The 17,461-nt window shown below is 40.5% G+C and overlaps 1 protein-coding gene across 2 annotated transcripts in view; it reads left to right on the plus strand.

The window, feature by feature from the left end:
* LOC118654202 (vascular endothelial growth factor receptor kdr-like) overlaps nucleotides 1–17,461 on the plus strand; it is a 463,598-nt gene that overhangs the window by 234,575 nt on the left and 211,562 nt on the right. The window lies entirely within an intron of this gene.

Below are 17,461 nucleotides of genomic sequence, written 5' to 3' on the forward strand. Positions count from 1 at the left end.
CTGCAACAGTAACTTACTCCAGGCTCACTTTGGTCTAGTGTCTAGGAGATCCGTCTGCCATCAGAACTATGATTCCTAGCATTCCTGATGCACCCTGCACTCTGGGCTTCCGCTTCCAGTCCTGGGGCTGCCATCAGAACTACTATTGCCAGAATTCCTGGTGCTCCCCACACTGGGAGCGACCAGGGGAGCCACGACCCCCCAAGCTGCCAGCTCTCCTGCTTCTGATCTCCACCCAGCACCTATGTATGCAAATTAACCCACCATCTTTGTTGGGTTAATTTGCATATTCACCCTGATTGGCTGGTGAGCATAACAAAGGGATGGTAAATTTACATATTTCTCTTTTGTTATATACGATAAACTTTAGCTATTATGCTTTCTTTTCTTTTTTTTTCTTGTGATGACTTTTTTCGTTTTTTATTGCTTAAAGTATTACAAAGAGTATTACATATGTCTCCTTTGTTTTTCCCCCCTTGTCAATCCCCCAGCCTTCCCTACCACCAGCGTCTTATGTCCATTGGTTATGCTTATATGCATGCATACAAGTCCTTTGGTTGATCTCTTACCCCCAGCCTTCTGACTGTAGTTTGACAGTCTGTTTGAGGCTGCTCTGCCTCTGTATCTATTTTTGTTCATCAGTTTATAATGGTCCTTATTATCCATAAATGAGTGAGATCATGTGGTATTTTTATTTCATTGACTGGCTTATTTCACTTAGCATAATGCTCTCCAGTTCCATCCATGCTGTTGCAAATGGTAAGAATTCCTTCCTTTTTACAGCAGCATAGTATTCCATTGTGTAGATGTATCACAGTTTTCTAATCCATTCATCTGCTGATGGGCACTTATGCTGTTTCCAGATTTTAGCTATGGTGAATTGTGCTGCTATGAACATAGGGGTGCATATATCCTTTCTGATTGGTGTTTCTGGTTTCTTGGGATATATTCCTAGAAGTGTGATCACTGGGTCAAATGGGAGTTCCATTTTTAGGTTTTTTGGTTTTTTTTGCTTAAAGTATTACAAAAGTATTACATACGTCTCCTTTTTTTTTTCCCCGCCCTTGACAATCCCCTGGCCTCCGCTACCCCCCAGTGTCTTATGTCCATTGGTTATGCTTATATGCATGCATACAAGTCCTTTGGTTGATCTCTTACCCACCCCCCTCCTGCCCTCCCACTCTCCCCGGCCTTCCTGCTGTAGTTTGACAGTCTGTTCAAGGCAGATCTGCCTCTGTATCTATTTTTGTTCATAAGTTTATAATGGTCTTTATTATCCAGAAATGAGTGACATCATGTGGTATATTTCCTTCATTGACTGGCTTATTTCACTTAGCATAATGCTCTCCAGTTCCATCCATGCTGTTGCAAATGGTAAGAGTTCCTTCTTTTTTATAGCAGCATAGTATTCCATTGTGTAGATGTACCACAGTTTTCTAATCCATTCATCTACAGATGGGCACTTAGGCTGTTTCCAGATCTTAGCTATGGTGAATTGTGCTGCTATGAACATAGGGGTGCATGTATCCTTTCTGATTGGTGTTTCTGGTTTCCTGGGATATATTCCTAGAAGGGGGATCACAGGGTCAAATGGGAGTTCCATTTGTAGTTTTTTGAGGAAACTCCATACTGTCTTCCATAGTGGCTGCACCAGTCTGCATTCCCACCAGCAGTGCACAAGTGTTCCTTTTTCTCCACATCCTCTCCAGCACTTGTTGTTTGTTGATTTGTTGATGATAGCCAGTCTGACAGGTGTGAGATGGTACCTCATTGTTGTTTTGATTTGCATCTCTCAGAGGATTAGTGACTTTGAGCATGTTTTCATTTGTCTCTTGGCTTTCTGAATGTCCTCTTTTGAAAGGTGTCTATTTAGATCCTTTGCCCATTTTTTGATTGGATTGTTTATCTTCCTTTTGTTAAGTTGTATGAGTTCCCTATAAATTTTGGAGATTAGGCCCTTATCAGATATGACATTGGCAAATATGTTTTCCCACGCAGTGGGTTTTCTTGTTGTTTTGTTGATGGTTTCTTTTGCTGTGCAGAAGCTTTTTATTTTGATGTAGTCCCATTTGTTTATTTTCCCTTTAGTTTCCAATGCCCTAGGAGCTGTATCAGTGAAGAAATTGCTTTGGCATATGTCTGAGATTTTGTTGCCTTTGGATTCTTCTAGTATTTGTATGGTTTCCTGTCATATATTTAAGTCCTTTATCCATTTTGAGTTTATTTTTGTGTATGGTGTAAGTTGGTGGTCCAGTTTCATTTTTTTGCATGTATCTGTCCAATTTTCCCAACACCATTTATTGAAGAGACTATCTTGACTCCATTGTATGTTCTTGCCTCCTTTGTCAAATATTAATTGAGCGTATTGGTTGGGGCTGATTTCTGGGCTCTCTATTCTATTCCATTGATCTATATGTCTGTTCTTGTGCCAGTACCAGGCAGCTTTGAGAACAGTGGCTTTGTAATACAGCTTGATATCTGGTATTGAGATCCCACCTACTTTGTTCTTTCTCAGGACTGCTGCAGCTATTCGGGGGCCATTTTTAGTTTTTTGAGGAAACTCCATACTGTCTTCCATAGTGGCTGCACCAGTCTGCATTCCCACCAGCAGTGCACAAGTGTTCCTTTTTCTCCACATCCTCTCCAGCACTTGTCGTTTGTTAATTTGTTGATGATAGCCATTCTGACAGGTGTGTGTGAGATGATACCTCATTGTGGCTTTGATTTGCATCTCTCAGATGATTAGTGACTTTGACCATGTTTTCATATGTCTCTTGGATTTCTGAATGTCCTCTTTTGAAAGGTGTCTATTTAGGTCCTTTGCCCATTTTTTGATTGGATTGTTTATCTTCCTTTTGTTAAGTTGTATGAGTTCCCTATAAATGTTGGAGATTAAACCCTTATCGGTGATAACATTGGCGAATATGTTCTCCCATGCAGTGGGGCTTTCTTGTTGATTTGTTGATGGTTTCTTTTGCTGCGCAGAAGCTTTTTATTTTGATGTAGTCCCATTTGTTTATTTTCTCTTTAGCTTCCAATGCCCTAGGAGCTGGATCGGTGAAGAAATTGCTTTGGCATATGTCTGAGATTTTGTTGCCTTTGGATTCCTCTAGTATTTTTATGGTTTCCCGTCTTACATTTAAGTCCTTTTCCATTTTGAGTCTATTTTTGTGTATGGTGTAAGTTGGTGGTCTAGTTTCATTTTTTTGCATGTATCTGTCCAATTTTCCCAACACCATTTATTAAAGAGACTGTCTTGACTCCATTGTATGTTCTTGCCTCCTTTGTCAAATATTAATTGAGCATATTAGTTTGGATCAATTTCTGGATCCTATATTCTATTCCATTGATCTATATGTCTGTTTTTGGGCCAGTACCAGGCAGTTTTGAAAACAGTGGCTTTGTAATACAGCTTGATATCAGGTATTGAGATCCCACCTACTTTGTTCTTCTTTCTCAGGATGGCTGCAGCTATTCGGGGTCTTTTTTTATTCCAGATTAATTTTTGGAGAGTTCGTTCTAGGTCTGTGAAATATGCTGTTGGTATTTTAATGGGAAGTGCGTTTAATTTATAGATTGCTTTGGGTAGTATGAACATTTTAATGATGATGCTTCTACCAATCCATGAACATGGTATGTCCTTACATCTCTTTATGTCTTCCTCTATCTCCTTTTTCAACATCCTGCAGTTTTCTTTTCTTTTTTTAAAAAAATATATTTTATTGATTTTTTTACAGAGAGGAAGGGAGAGGGATAGTTAGAAACATCAATGAGAGAGAAGCATCGATCAGCTGCCTCCTGCACACCCCCTACTGGGGATGTGGCCACAACCAAGGTACATGCCCTTGACAGGAATCGAACCTGGGACTTTTCAGTCCGCAGACCGACGCTCTATCCACTGAGCCAAACCGGTTAGGGCCATCCTGTAGTTTTCTGAATAGTGGTCTTTTACCTCTTTAGTTAGGGTTATTCCTAGGTATCTTAATTTTTTTGGTGTGCTGGTAAATGGGGCTGCTTTTTTAGTCTCTCTTTCTGTAAGTTCACTATTGGTGTATGGAAATGCCATAGATTTCTTGGCGTTGATTTTGTATCCTGCTACATTTCCGAATTCATTTATTATGTCTAATACTTTTTTGATGGAGTCCTTAGGGTTTTTTATGTACAATATCATATCATCTGCGAATAAGGACAGATTTACTTCTTCATTTCCTCTTTGGATTCCTTTTATTTCTTCTTCTTGTCTAATCACAATGGCTAATACTTCCAGTACTATATCAAACAGGAGTGGTGAGAGTGGGCAACCATGTCTTGTTCCTGTTCTTAGGGGAAATGGTTTTAGTTTTTGCCCATTGAGTATGATGTTGGCTGTGGGTTTATCATATATGGCTTTTATTATGTTGAGGTATGATCCTTCTAGTCCCACTCTGTTGAGAGTTTTTATCAAAAATGGGTGTTGGATTTTTTCAAATGCTTTTTCTGCATCAATTAATATGACTGTGGGTTTTTATCTCTCAATTTGTTTATGTGATGTATTACATTTATTCATTTGCAGATATTGTACCATCCTTGCATCCTTGGGATAAATCCTACTTGGTCATGGTGTATAATCTTTCTGATGTACTGCTGGATCCAATTTGCTAGGATATTGTTGAGGATTTTTGCATTTATGTTCATGAGGGATATTGGCCTGTAATTCTCTTTCATTGTGTTGTCTTTATCTGGTTTTTGTTTTAGGTTGATGCTGGCTTCATAGAATGAGCTTGGAAGTGTTCCTTCCTCTTAAAATTTTTGGAATAGTCTTAGGAGGATAGGTTTTAGTTCTTCCTTGAATGTTTGGTAAAACTCCCCTGTGAAGCCATCTTTCACCAGGCTTTTGTTTGCTGGAAGCTTTTTGATTACTGCTTCAATTTCTTCCATAGTTATTGGCCTATTGAGATTTTTAGATTCTTCCTGATTAAGTTTTGGGAGGTTGTATTTTTCTAGGAATATATCCATTTCCTCCAGGTTGTCTAGTTTGTTGGAGTAGAGTTGTCCATAGTATTTTTTAACAATTTTGGTATTTCTGTGGGGTCTGTTGTTATTTGTCCTCTTTCATTTCTGATTTTGTTTATTTGGGTCCTCTCTTTTTATTTATCGGTGAGCCTCGCTAGAGGTTCATCAATCTTGTTTATCCTTTCAAAGAACCAGCTCTTGGTTTTGTTGATCTTTTGTATTTTTTTTTTTGTGTGTCTCTATGTCATTTATCTCTGCTCTGATCTTTATTATTTCCTTCCTTCTGCTTACACTGGGCTTTTCTTGTTGCTCTCTTTCTAACTCTTTGAGTTGTAGGGTTAGGTAATTTATTATCATTGTTTCTTATTTTTTGCTGTAGGCTTGTAGAGCTATGAACTTCCCTCTCAAGACTGCTTTCGCTGTGTCCCATAGGTTTTGGATTGTTGTGTTTTCATTGTCGTTTGTTGCCATGATGTTTTTTATTTCTTCTTTGATCTCTCTGTTAACCCAGTCATTGTTTAATAGCATGATATTTAGTCTCCATGTGTTTGATTTTTTTGGATTGTTTTTATTGTAGTTGATTTCCTATTTTATGCCATTGTGATCTGAGATGATGCTTGATATGATTTCTGTCTTCTTGAATTTGAAGAGACTTTGCCTGTGACCCAATATATGGTCTATCTTTGAAAATGATCCATGTGCACTTGAGAAGAACGTATATTTTGTGGCTTTGGGGTGAAATGTTCTGAAGATGTCAATTAATTCCATCTGATCTAGTGAGTCATTTAGGATTGATGTTTCTTTGCTGATTTTTTGTTTAGAGGATTTGTCCAATGGTGATAGTGGGGTATTAAAGTCCCCTACTTTGATTGTATTGCTGTCAATCTCTCCCTTGATCTCCTCCATAAGTTTTCTTATGTATTTGGATGCTCCTATATTAGGTGCGTATATGTTTACCAGAGTTATTTCTTCTTGTTTAATTTCTCCCTTTAGTATTATGAAGTGGCCTTCCTTATCTCTTTTTATGTCCTTCACTTTGAGATCTAATTTGTCAGATATAAGTATTGCTGCCCCAGCTTTTTTTTCATTTCTAGTCGCCTGAAAAACCTTTTTCCATCCCTTCACCATCAGTCTGTGTGCGTCTTTTTTTCTGAGGTGGGTTTCCTTTAGACAGCAGATATACGGATCATGTTTTCTTATCCACTCAGCTACCCTATGTCTTTTGATTTAGACATTTAAAGTTATTATTGATAGATACTTATTTTTCACCAGTTTAAAGTTATTATTGCATTTAAAGTTATTATTGATAGATACTTATTTTTCACCAGTTTTATTCTTTACTCCTGTATTCCTTGTTTCCTAATTTTTCTTTTTACAGCAGACCCTTTACCATTTCTTGCATTGTTGGTATGGTGGTAATAAACTCCATTAGTCCTTTTTTGTCTGTGAAGCTCCTGATTGCACCCTCAATTTTGATTGATAGCCTTGCTGGGTACAGTATTCTTGGATTCATACCCTTCCTTTGCATGACATTGTATATTTCATTCCATTCTTTCTGGCCTGATGTGTTTCTGTTGAGAAATCAGTCACTAGTCTGATGGGGGATCCTTTGTAGGTAACTTTCTGTGTCTCTCTGGCCGCTTTTAAGATTCTTGCTTTGTCGTTGGTGTTTGCCAGTTTAATGTGCCTTGGTGTTGTTCTTTTGGGGTTCATTTTGTTTGAGACTCTGTGAGCTTCTTGGATTTGTGTGAGTTTTTTCTTCCCTATTTCAGGGAAGTTTTCTGTCATTATTTTTTCAAACATGTTTTCTATTCCTTGCTCAGTTTCCTCTTCTTCTTGCACCCCTATCATGCAGATGTTGTTTTGTTTTGTGTTGTCCCAAAGTTCTCTTAAGTTCTCCTCCTGCTTTTTAATTTTTTTTTCTAGAAGCTGCTCTGCTTGGGTATTTTTTCCTACCCTGTCTTCTAGCTCACTGATGTGGTCCTCTGCTTCTTCTAGTCTACTGTTGATGCTTTCTATTGAGTTCTTTATAGCAGTGATGTCATTTTTCATTTCTTCTTGGTTCTTCTTCATTTCCTCTTGTTTCTTACACATATTGTTGAATTTGTCTTCCATTCTTCTCATCTACCTTATGACCATTTCTCTGAATTCTTTCTCTGACAGGTTGCGTGCCTCCATTGCCTCCATTTCGTTTACTTCCTTTTCTGGTGATGCCTGTTTTTCTTTCATATGCGGGCTGTTTCTTTGTCTCCCCATGATCTCTCTTCTCTAGGTGTTTGGTTATGTTCTCTCTCTGCTTCGTTAATTTAAAGGCACAAAATACAACACAACAAGGCACAACACACAAGGCACTGAACACAAATGTATTCACGATACTAATAACCCCAAATAAAGGTGACCACCAGAGCAAAGAGAATTAGGAGATAAGGAAGAAAGAAGAGAAAAAGAAAAAAGAGAAAAAGAAAAGAATAAGAGTGCAAAAATGAAGTTGGGAAAAGGAAAAAAAGTAAGAGAGAAAAGAAAGAGAATGAAATAAAAGAGGTGAAGAAAGTATTTATATGGGGAGAATACTCCAATAGAACAGCCACTAATCCCAACGAATTCCAGCAACAGATCCCTAGAGATGAATGCAAACTACAAACAACAACTAATATCAAGCAAGGCGAGGGAACACAGAAGCAAAAAAATAACCGGGGGAAAAAACAACAGAAAAATAAAAATAAAAAGCAAAACAATCTCACAAACAAGCATAAAAAACCAATATACTCAACAATCAAGCAAACAACAACAAAACAACACAGAGAAAAAAAATTTGGATAGTGAAGAAAAAGAGAGAGGTGTATATGGCTTTAGAACAGGGGATTGGAAATTAGATATATAAGTAGGGTGAAATTTTAATAGCTGGTAAAAAGAAGGAATAGGGAAAATCTAAAGCACGAATAGGGTAAGAGAAACAGGACAAAAAAAGGGGCAAAGTGAGGAAGAGAGTTTTGGCATAAAGGTGAAGTTGAGGTAGAGTAAAATGATGCTAAAGAAAAGATGGAAATAGAATGTAGAACACTAATCCCAAAATAAAATAAAATAAAGAGAAAATAAAATGACACTATAAAAAAAGGTAAAATGGTAGTAGTAATAATACTGGTTAAAAATAAAAATGTAGTAATTAAAAAGGTAAAATCAGGTGATGAAAAAAGAAAAAAAAATTGTTTCTTGAGTAAAAGGTGAAAAAAGAATGTGCAGTAGTGAAGGTCCTTCAATTCCTCTACTCTTCTGTTTGGCATGCCTTAGTCCTGTCAGGTATTCAGGAGAGTGTTGAAGTTCCCTGCAATACATTGTTCCTCTGTTTTATAAACCACAGTCCTGATTTTAAAGCAGGCAGTATTTGTTTCCCAGACTGCCTTTATTTGTATTTACAGAAGAGTCAATTTGTGGTTCAGCCCCTGGGTGGCAGTGTTTCTGGATTGACCTCCAAGGCTATAAGTCCTCTCTGGCTAGTAGTTAGGTTTTGGGAGAGTCGACTGCCCCAGAACTGGTTTTTTTATCATTACTTCCCGCTCTGATTCCCAGGTTCCACAAAAACAACTTTCCCCTGCAGTCTCTGTGAGTGATCCCACTTGGGCGATCCTATGCATTGGGTTTAATAATCAAACACAAAGATTTAAGAGAGAGAGAGAGAAAAAAGAAAAAGAGCCTGAGAAGGTGCGGGAACTGGCAACCCTCCACCGTCCAGCTCTGTGCGCAGTCTCTTCCGCACGTCCTCTTTCCCCTGGCACTAAGCAGCCAGCACACTGGCAAAATCCGAGGCTGCCTTTTTGCACCCAGTCCAGCTTTGGGCTTATTATTATAGTTCCCTTCTGCCAGCAGCCCTGCAGGACCCCTTCCACATTCAGGGATCATGCTGGCCCCAATGGCCACAGACTTTGTGTGGCGCAGAGTTACCCTGTACGCGTTCCTCTCTCCAACCTGATTGCAAACCACACCTTTAGGTGAAATCTGACCTTTCTGTGAGGAGGAGCAGAGCTTGTCTGAGTCCATGTAGTCGCGCTGCTTGAGATGATCCCTGGATGCCATGGTTGTAGGGTCTCTGGATGTAAACGCTTCCGATATCAGCCACTCAAGATGGGGCAGTCTCCGCGGCTGAGCTGGCCACAATTTCAGCAGCAGTGGAGGCTGCCCGTTTAGGGGAGCCCGATCTGGCAGTCTCCAACAGTCCCCTTTCTCTTGGAGTCCTCTGTCTTTCCCAGCTGCAAACTGTCTCCCAGCTGAATCTCCTCTGCCAATTTGGGATAAATGTTACTGGTTTCAGCTGCTCACCCTATCTGCTCTGGGACAAGGCACGGGACACGTCCGTCTATACCGCCGCCATTTTAGATCTGCTTTCTTTTCTTTATTTTTTAAAAAATGTTCAATTACAGTTGACATTCAATATTATTTTATATTAGAGGCCTGGTACACGACATTCATGCACTGGGGCGGGGGGTCCCTCCACCCGGCCTGTACCCTCTTGCAGTCTGGGACCCCTTGGGGGATGTCCATCTGCTGGCTTAGGCCTGCTCCCACCACCGCCATTGTGCTCACCAGCCATGAGCCCAGCTTCTGGCTGAGCAGTGCTCTCCCTGTGGGAGCACACTGACCACCAGGGGGCAGCTCCTGCATTGAAGGTCTGCCCTCTGGTGGTCAGTGCATGTCATAGCCAGCAGTTGTTCTGCTGTTTGGTCGATTTGCATATTAGGGTTTTATTATATAAGATTAGTTTTAGGTGTATAGCATAATGGTTAGCATTTATATAATTTATGAAGTGATACTCCTGATAAGTCTAGTACCAACCTGGCACTGTACATAGTTATAGAATATTATTGACTATATCCTTATGCTGTATTTTACATCAGTGTGACTATTCTGTAACTACAAATTTGTCCTTTATCCCTTTACCTTTTTCACCGAGCCCTCCAATGACCCTGTCATCTGGCAATCCTCAGTTAGTGCTCTGTATCTATGAGTATGTTCCTGTTTTATTTTTTAAATTTATTTTTATTGTTGACACTATTAAAGATGTCCCATACCCCATTTATCCACCTCCACCCAGCTCTCGCCCCCCTCCTTTCTGTCTGGCCATCACCATGCTATTGTCTGTGTCTATGGGCCATCCATATATCTTCTTTTTGGCTAATCCCTTCATCTTCTTTCATCCAGTTCCAATCTCTCTCTTCCCCTCTGACAGCTATCAGTCTGTTTCATGTATCCATGCCTCCATTTCTATTTTGTTCATCAGTTTATTTTGTTCATTAGATTCCATATATAAGTGAGATTATATGGTATTTGTCTTTCTCTGATTAGCCTATTTCACTTAGCATAATAATCTCCAGGTCTATCCAAGCTGTCACAATGTAGGAATTCCTTCTTTTTTATGGACACATAGTATTTTTTGTTGCTGTTTATTTTGCTCTTTAGATTTGACATGTAAATGGAATCATATAATACTCATCTTTCTTCATTTGACTTAGCATAATACCCTTTAGGCAATATTTCATTCTTTTTTATGGCCCAGGGTTATTCATTGCATGTATAAACATACCACATCTTCTTTCTCCATTTATCTATGAATGAACACCAAAGTTGCTTTCATATGTTGGCTATTGTAAGTCATGCTGCACTGAATGTAGGGTTTTATATATCATTATGAATGAGTATTTTTTTATTTCTTCAGATAAATACACAGCCGTGAATTGCTGGGTCATATGGCAGCTCAATTTTTAATTTTTTGAGGAATCACCATATTGTTTTCCATAATGGATGCACCAATTTACAATCAAATAAAAAAATGGACAAAGGGCCTGAATAGATACTTCTCCAAAGAGGACATACAAATGGCCAATAGACATATAAAAAAATGCTCACCGTCACTAACCATCAGAGAGATACAAATTAAAACTACAATAAGATATCACCTCACACCTGCCAAAATGTCTACCATCAATAAATCAACAAACACCAAGTGCTGGTGAGGACGTTGAGAAACAGGAAACCTAGTGTACTGCTGGTGGAAATACAGATTGGTGAAGCCACTGTGGAAAACTGTGTGGATTTTCCTCAAAAAATTTGAAATGAAATTTGACCCAGTGATCTCACATCTGGGAACATATCCTAAGAATCCTGAAATACCAATCAGAAAGAATATGTGCACCCTTTTGTTCACGGCAGTGTTATTTTAAATAGACAAGATCTAGAAATAGCCCAAGTGAACATCAGTAGATGAATAGATAAGAAAGTTGTGATACATTTACACAATGGAATACTATGTTGCTATACAAAAGAAGGAACTTTTACCCTTTGTGACAGAATGGATGGACCTGGAGATTATTATGCTAAGTGAAATAAACCAGACAGAGAAAAAAAAACTATCATATGATTTCCCTTACATATGGAATCTAATGAACAAAATTTCCGGGAGCCGGTCCATCTTGCTGTTTCAAGGGACCTGGCATATATGGCATACTGTTCTTAATATGTTTGCTCACCTTCTTGGCACTATGTGTTTTAACCAAGGTCACCTCTCTGAGAAAGGTTGTTTCCCCAGGTAGGGATTTTCCCCTGAAGTTAGGGAGGGAATAAAACCTCTTAACTAAGTGCCAGGTGGGTAATTAATCACTTTAACTATGAACAATCATGCTTAAGCTACATAATCTTTACTCCCTGGAATGGAGATAAGAAATGCCCTAACCTTTGGAATAGAGATTGATAGGATTGGAATCAACTGGTATAAATACAGGTGTAACAAGACAACAGGAAACAGAACCTAGACACAGAACCTACACAGAACCTAGAGACAGAAGAACTTCGCTGGAGAGAACATGGCAAAAGACCCTGGACAGAAACTGGCCACAGAACCTAGAGACAGAACCTAGAGACAGAACCTGGCTACAGAACCTGGATAGAACATGGCAAGAGAACCTGACTAGAACCTGGTGACTGAACCTGGCTGGAGAACCTGGACAGAACCTGGCTGGAGAACCTAGCGAGGGAACATGGCTACAGAACCTGGCTGGAGTACCTGGCTGGAGAACCTAGCAAGAGAACATGGACACAGAACCTGGCTGGAGATCCTAACCAGAACTTTGCTTGAGATCCTGACCAGAACTTGGCTAGAGATCCTGGCTAGGCTGCTGATCAACTGAACGCTGTTTCCGTGTCATTCCTTCTTCGCCGACTCCGTCCACACCTTTGGGGACCCCTGGGCCTGCTGGGGCTGGACCCCAGCACAAAATAAACTGATGGACAGAATAGGACTAGAGGCATGGATACATGGAACACAGTGACAGATCTCAGAGGGGAGGGGGCTGGGGACTGGAAGAGATTAGCCAAAGAACATATGCAGATATGCATACCCCATAGACACAGACAACAATGTGATAGAAGTGGCGGGAGTGGGGCTATGTGGATGGGGCAAAGGGGGACAGTTGTCATAGTGTCAACAATAAATTTAAAATAAATAAATAAATTACAAAGAAATATCTTGATTGAAAAAGGAAAGATAAAATTGACAAACTTTTAGCCAAACTCATAAAGAGAGAGAGCTTAAATAAATAAAATAATCAATAAATGAGGAGTTGCAACCAACACCATAGAAATGCAAAGAATTATGGAAGATTACTACTAATAAATATCTGACAAAAACATTGACAATTTACAAGAAATGATAAATTCTAGAGGCATATAACCTTCCAAGACTGAACCAGGAAAAAATAGAAAATTTAAACAGCCCATTTAATAGAAATGATATTGTAATAGTAATATTTTTTTAAATACCAACAAATAAAGGTCAAGGGGCATTAATCTTTAGATGTGAATTTTACCAAACCTATAAAGAAGAATTAGTGTCCATCCTTCTTAATACTTCAAATAATTGAAGAAGAAAAGATACTTCTAGTCTCATTCTACAAAGTCTGAATTACCCTGATACCAAAATCAGGGAAAGACGTTACTTAAAAAGAAAGTGAGGGGTATATGGGTGCTCATTGGACTTACTATTTTGTATGAAGTAAATCTGAACATTAAAAAAGTTGGAGGCTAAAGAGCCAAAAAAAAAAAAAAAAGGGAAAGAAAATTACCTGTCAATATCCTTGATGAACACACATGCAAAATTTCTCAACAAATTAGTAGTAAACTGGATTCAACAATACATTAAAATGGTTATACCATATACTATGACCAAGTGGGATTTAGCCCACAGATGCAGGAAAGGTGCAGCATCTATAAATCAAACAATGGGATGTATCATATTAACAAAATACAGAATAAAGCCTTGCCTTCAGCGCTGTAAATTATTGATATATTTCTTTCAGAAGGAGTAGGCAGGATGTCTCCTGTAAAAGCTGAGGGAAGATCTGATCCCCATGTTCTTCAGTATTGTCAGATGAGATTTAAAATGGGGCTGTAGTCTATGAGAGGGGTCTCTGTGGAAGGGAAGTTTCCTAATAAGAAGGGTCTTCCATACATGAGTTCAAAGGGACTAAGGAAGGAGGGTGCATGGGGGGATTGCCCTGTTGTGCATAAGGGCTAGAGGTATGAGAGTAGTTTAAGATTCTTTAGTTTCAAAAGTTAATTTAGTTAGGTGAAACTTAATTAAGAATTTGCCTTTTCTACTTTTCCTGAAGATTGGGGCTGGTAGGGGGATGTAAGTTCCACTGGATGCTCAGAGTGGAGGAGACCTGTTGAATTATTTCAGATATGAAAGCAGATCCATTATCTAATTGTAAAGAGGTGGGTCAGACTAGTGGGGAATGTCTTCTATCCAGCCTGAGATGATATTTATGAGGGTTAAAAGATATTTGTGTGGTGTTTTTTTGTTTTTTGTTTTTTTTTAAATAGAGGGCATATGAGTGAAATCAATTTGTCAGTCTTGTCCAGGTATTTGGCCCCTTGACTGATGAGCGGGGAAAGAAGAAGGTATAATCTAACCTGTCCTTGGGGAGATACTGAGTAACAAGTAGAACAGTTTTTGGTGATATCTTGCAGTAGGAAGGCTAAGCTAGGACATGTGATGAAGAGTTTTAGGAGTTGTAAATGTATCCTATATGAAAGGAACTGTGAATAGCCCTTAAGATATCATGGGTTTGTTCCTAGGGAAGGATATATTTTCCCTGAAATTTTAACCATGGATCTTCCTTAGTGGCCCCAAGAGTTAATAGGGACTGAAGTTTCTGTTGAGTATATTAGGGCGTTATATGGGGTATAGCTAAGAGCTGGGGAGATGGAGGCTTCCCCTGAGTCACTGCTTTGGCCTCCTGGTCTGCTTTGTTATTTCCCTGTATCATGGGGTCACCCCCTCCTTGGTGTCCATTGCAGTATATGACTTTTCAGAAGGCTAGAAAAGGGGAGAGAAGTTCCTAAATACCAAGCAGGAAGACCTGTGAGACTTTCAGTGATAGTGTCAGGAACTAGGAGTGAACCGTTGAAATAAAGAAAGTCTAGATTTCAACTTAAGTACATAAGCAACAAGAGAGAGTCTGGGAGGGGTTCCTTTAGCTTACTAGGAGAGAAGGGGTCCCTTTGGATATCAGGGGTGATCAGGCCCTGACTCAGTGGACAAACTTTTCTGGAACTTTCACAAGCATTTCTACCCATTCACAAATAACCAGCTTTAGCCAAAAAATAAACAACCAGCATTTCTTAAATTGACATTTATGAACACACTTTAAGCACACTCTTACGTTCAAAAAAATATACATTCAATAAATACAAGAGACCTTCTGTAATAAAAACTAAGAGCAGGTGAATTAAAACATGTCTAGCAATCAATGTTTCAATATTTTATACTATTTTAAAATATTTAGATGTTTATCATTTAACCCAGTAATTCTCCAAAGCTTTTAAGTTACCAAAGACTTTGGAAAATTATGTATAGGCATATGAGACTAGAGACAAAGCAGGGGGGTGGGGAGGCGGGGGTGGGGTGGGGCGGGGCAGGTAGCTTGTTCCCAGGACTCTAACAGCTTGGATTTAAAATTGCCACATTTTTCCTTAGACATAACATGCTAAGGTTGGGTGATAATGAGTTCAGCTTCTGATAGTAGCCATACTGTTAAGTAAGCATTTGCACTTTTAGTAAAGAAACTATTATTTGGGAAGGGGGAGTATAAGAAGGTGCTGAGGTGAGAGCAGTTTTTAGAGCATTAAAGGGGGTGAGAATGTTGGCCTTGGGATCTAAAAGCTTAGTGAGGGGGTCCCTTCGCCATGTCATGTCATAGAGGAGCTTTGCAAGAAGACTAAAGTTGTGAACCCAGAGGCAAGAATACCCAGTGAGCCTGAGAAATGAGAAAACTTCTTGTTCAGAGGACAGTACAGTCATGGAGGAGATAAGGAGATAAGGCATTTACAGTCCAAGGAATGGCTCAGCCTTGTAGGGTGAGAGAGTGAAACTGAGGTAGGTGACTATGGTTTGGGACAACTGGGCTTTATGAGAAATATATGGTAGCCCTGACCCAACACCGAGGTAGAATGAGAAAAGAGTGAATGGGGGTATTTAGCAAGATGCAGTGTAGAGGTGAGGTGGCTAATGGCTTTGAGACTAATCCATCAATCCCAATAGAAGAGACTGAGGAATAGACAAGGGTCCCAGTGAATTTGGAGAGGGCAGAATAAGTGGCCCCAGTGTCAATTGAAAAGAAGATCAGCATACCTGCCAACACAGTCGTTACCTGAGGCTCTTTCCTGGTGATGTAAGTCTGTGGTGCCCTGTCAGGGCCTGGGAAGCTTCTTCAGTGGCCAGTCCCAGGAGGTCTAGGAGCCCCAAACCGGATCCAGAGGGGGCAGTCTTGCACTTGAAGCATGGGCCCGGAGGAGGCTTAGCCCCTGACTTACCCTCAGTTGGAGGACTGGCACTTCATTTGAGGTTGATGAGAGTGGTGGCTAGGAGCTGGAAGACTTCCTTCTGGGCCTTAGCCTTGGCAAGATATCACCTTTGTTTTTGGATTTGGGTCTCCTCAGGGGTAGAATGGGGGCAGGATAAGAAGAAGCTGTTGAGGAGGGTAGTCTTTGTGTGGCCCAAGAGCAAGTGTTAGGTGGGAAAAGGCTGTTTTGGAGCTTATATTCTTGAGATTTGGGCTCTTAGGGGCCAGAGAGAAGGTGGTTGCTGGTTAGGAAGGTCTGGGTTTTGGGAATCTAATGCAGGTGAGGGAGGGGGCACATAAGGAAGTGGAGGTCAGTGGTCTGCTGGGTCAAAAGTAGATTCAGAATCAGAAGTGTTAGGGGTAGGATGTTTTGTGTGAAGGAGAAGGATCTGATGGGTAGAGCAGGAATGGCAGAGAGAGGGTCTGAACTGAAGGGTGAAAAAGGCCTGGACATAGGGAATCTCTGACCATTTTCCATTGCAGTGATAGCAATTATCTGAACTGTGCAATGTGTTAAAATTAAAAGCACCAGTTTCAGGCCATTGAGACTTATTATCCAGTTTATATTCTGGCCAAACAGTGTTACAAAATAAAGTGAGACGATTGGGCATGATCTCCCCCATGAGTGTGCAGAGGGAGTGTGGCGTGGCCCACAAGAGAGGAAGGGTGAGTGATAGACCACAGATCCAAAGGTGACTGTTTATGGCAGGCATCCCTGCTGCTAAACAAATCACTGTGAAAAATTAGAAGTGACCCTCTGGACTTGGCATCCCCAATCTAGAAGGACGTAAAGCCAAACAGCTGAGGAGTCTTATGGCCTAGCGCTAGGACTTTTGAGACAAGAGACTTTCAAGAATTCAGTGAGAATGAGTGGGCAGAAGACTTGGGACCAGGGGAATTGTGGAACCTCACTCACCTAGAGAAGATTGGCCCATGTGGGATGGAGAGTCAGCAGTGAAGAAGGAGAGATTCCTGATCTGGAGTCCTTCTTGGCTGGCTGCGGGGAGGGGGGGGAGGGAGGGGGTACGCATAAGGGAGGAGGCCTGATTGAGGCCGGCAATCAAATCTCTGAGTAGCAAACTCGGGGTGACGGGAGCCAGGACAATGGCTCCTCTTCCCTAGTTCAGGAGGGCCCATAAGGGAGGGAGGCCTGATAGAGGTCAGCAATCAAGTCACCCGAGTAGGATTCAGAGGCAAGCCCAGGTTGAGCTGCCGCTGCCTACTGCAATCTGAGTAGCAAACTCAGGGTGACCAAAACCGGGGCAATGGCTCCCCATCCCCATGGAACCCTCCCAGGTTTCCGGCACCAAATGTTAGGTTGCTGAAGGAGGAACGCACGAGGCCAGAATGGTGAGGGATTACAAATTTATTTGATCATCCACACACCAGGTGGCTAAGCCTGGATGGCTCCAGCACCCAGTGATGGGAGTCAGCGGTTTTTAAAGGACTTTTGGTGGGCTTTTTCTGGGTGGGGAATTCTCTGTGCAGGTCCAGAGGGGAGAGACAATCGAATGTAGTCTCATCAAGTAAAGCGTGGTCTCAGCAAAAGTGAATGTCCATAGTGAAATGGCCTAAAAGTC

This window comes from Myotis myotis, unplaced genomic scaffold (genome assembly GCF_014108235.1).
Source record: "Myotis myotis isolate mMyoMyo1 unplaced genomic scaffold, mMyoMyo1.p scaffold_m19_p_4, whole genome shotgun sequence".
Classification (NCBI taxonomy): domain Eukaryota; kingdom Metazoa; phylum Chordata; class Mammalia; order Chiroptera; family Vespertilionidae; genus Myotis; species Myotis myotis.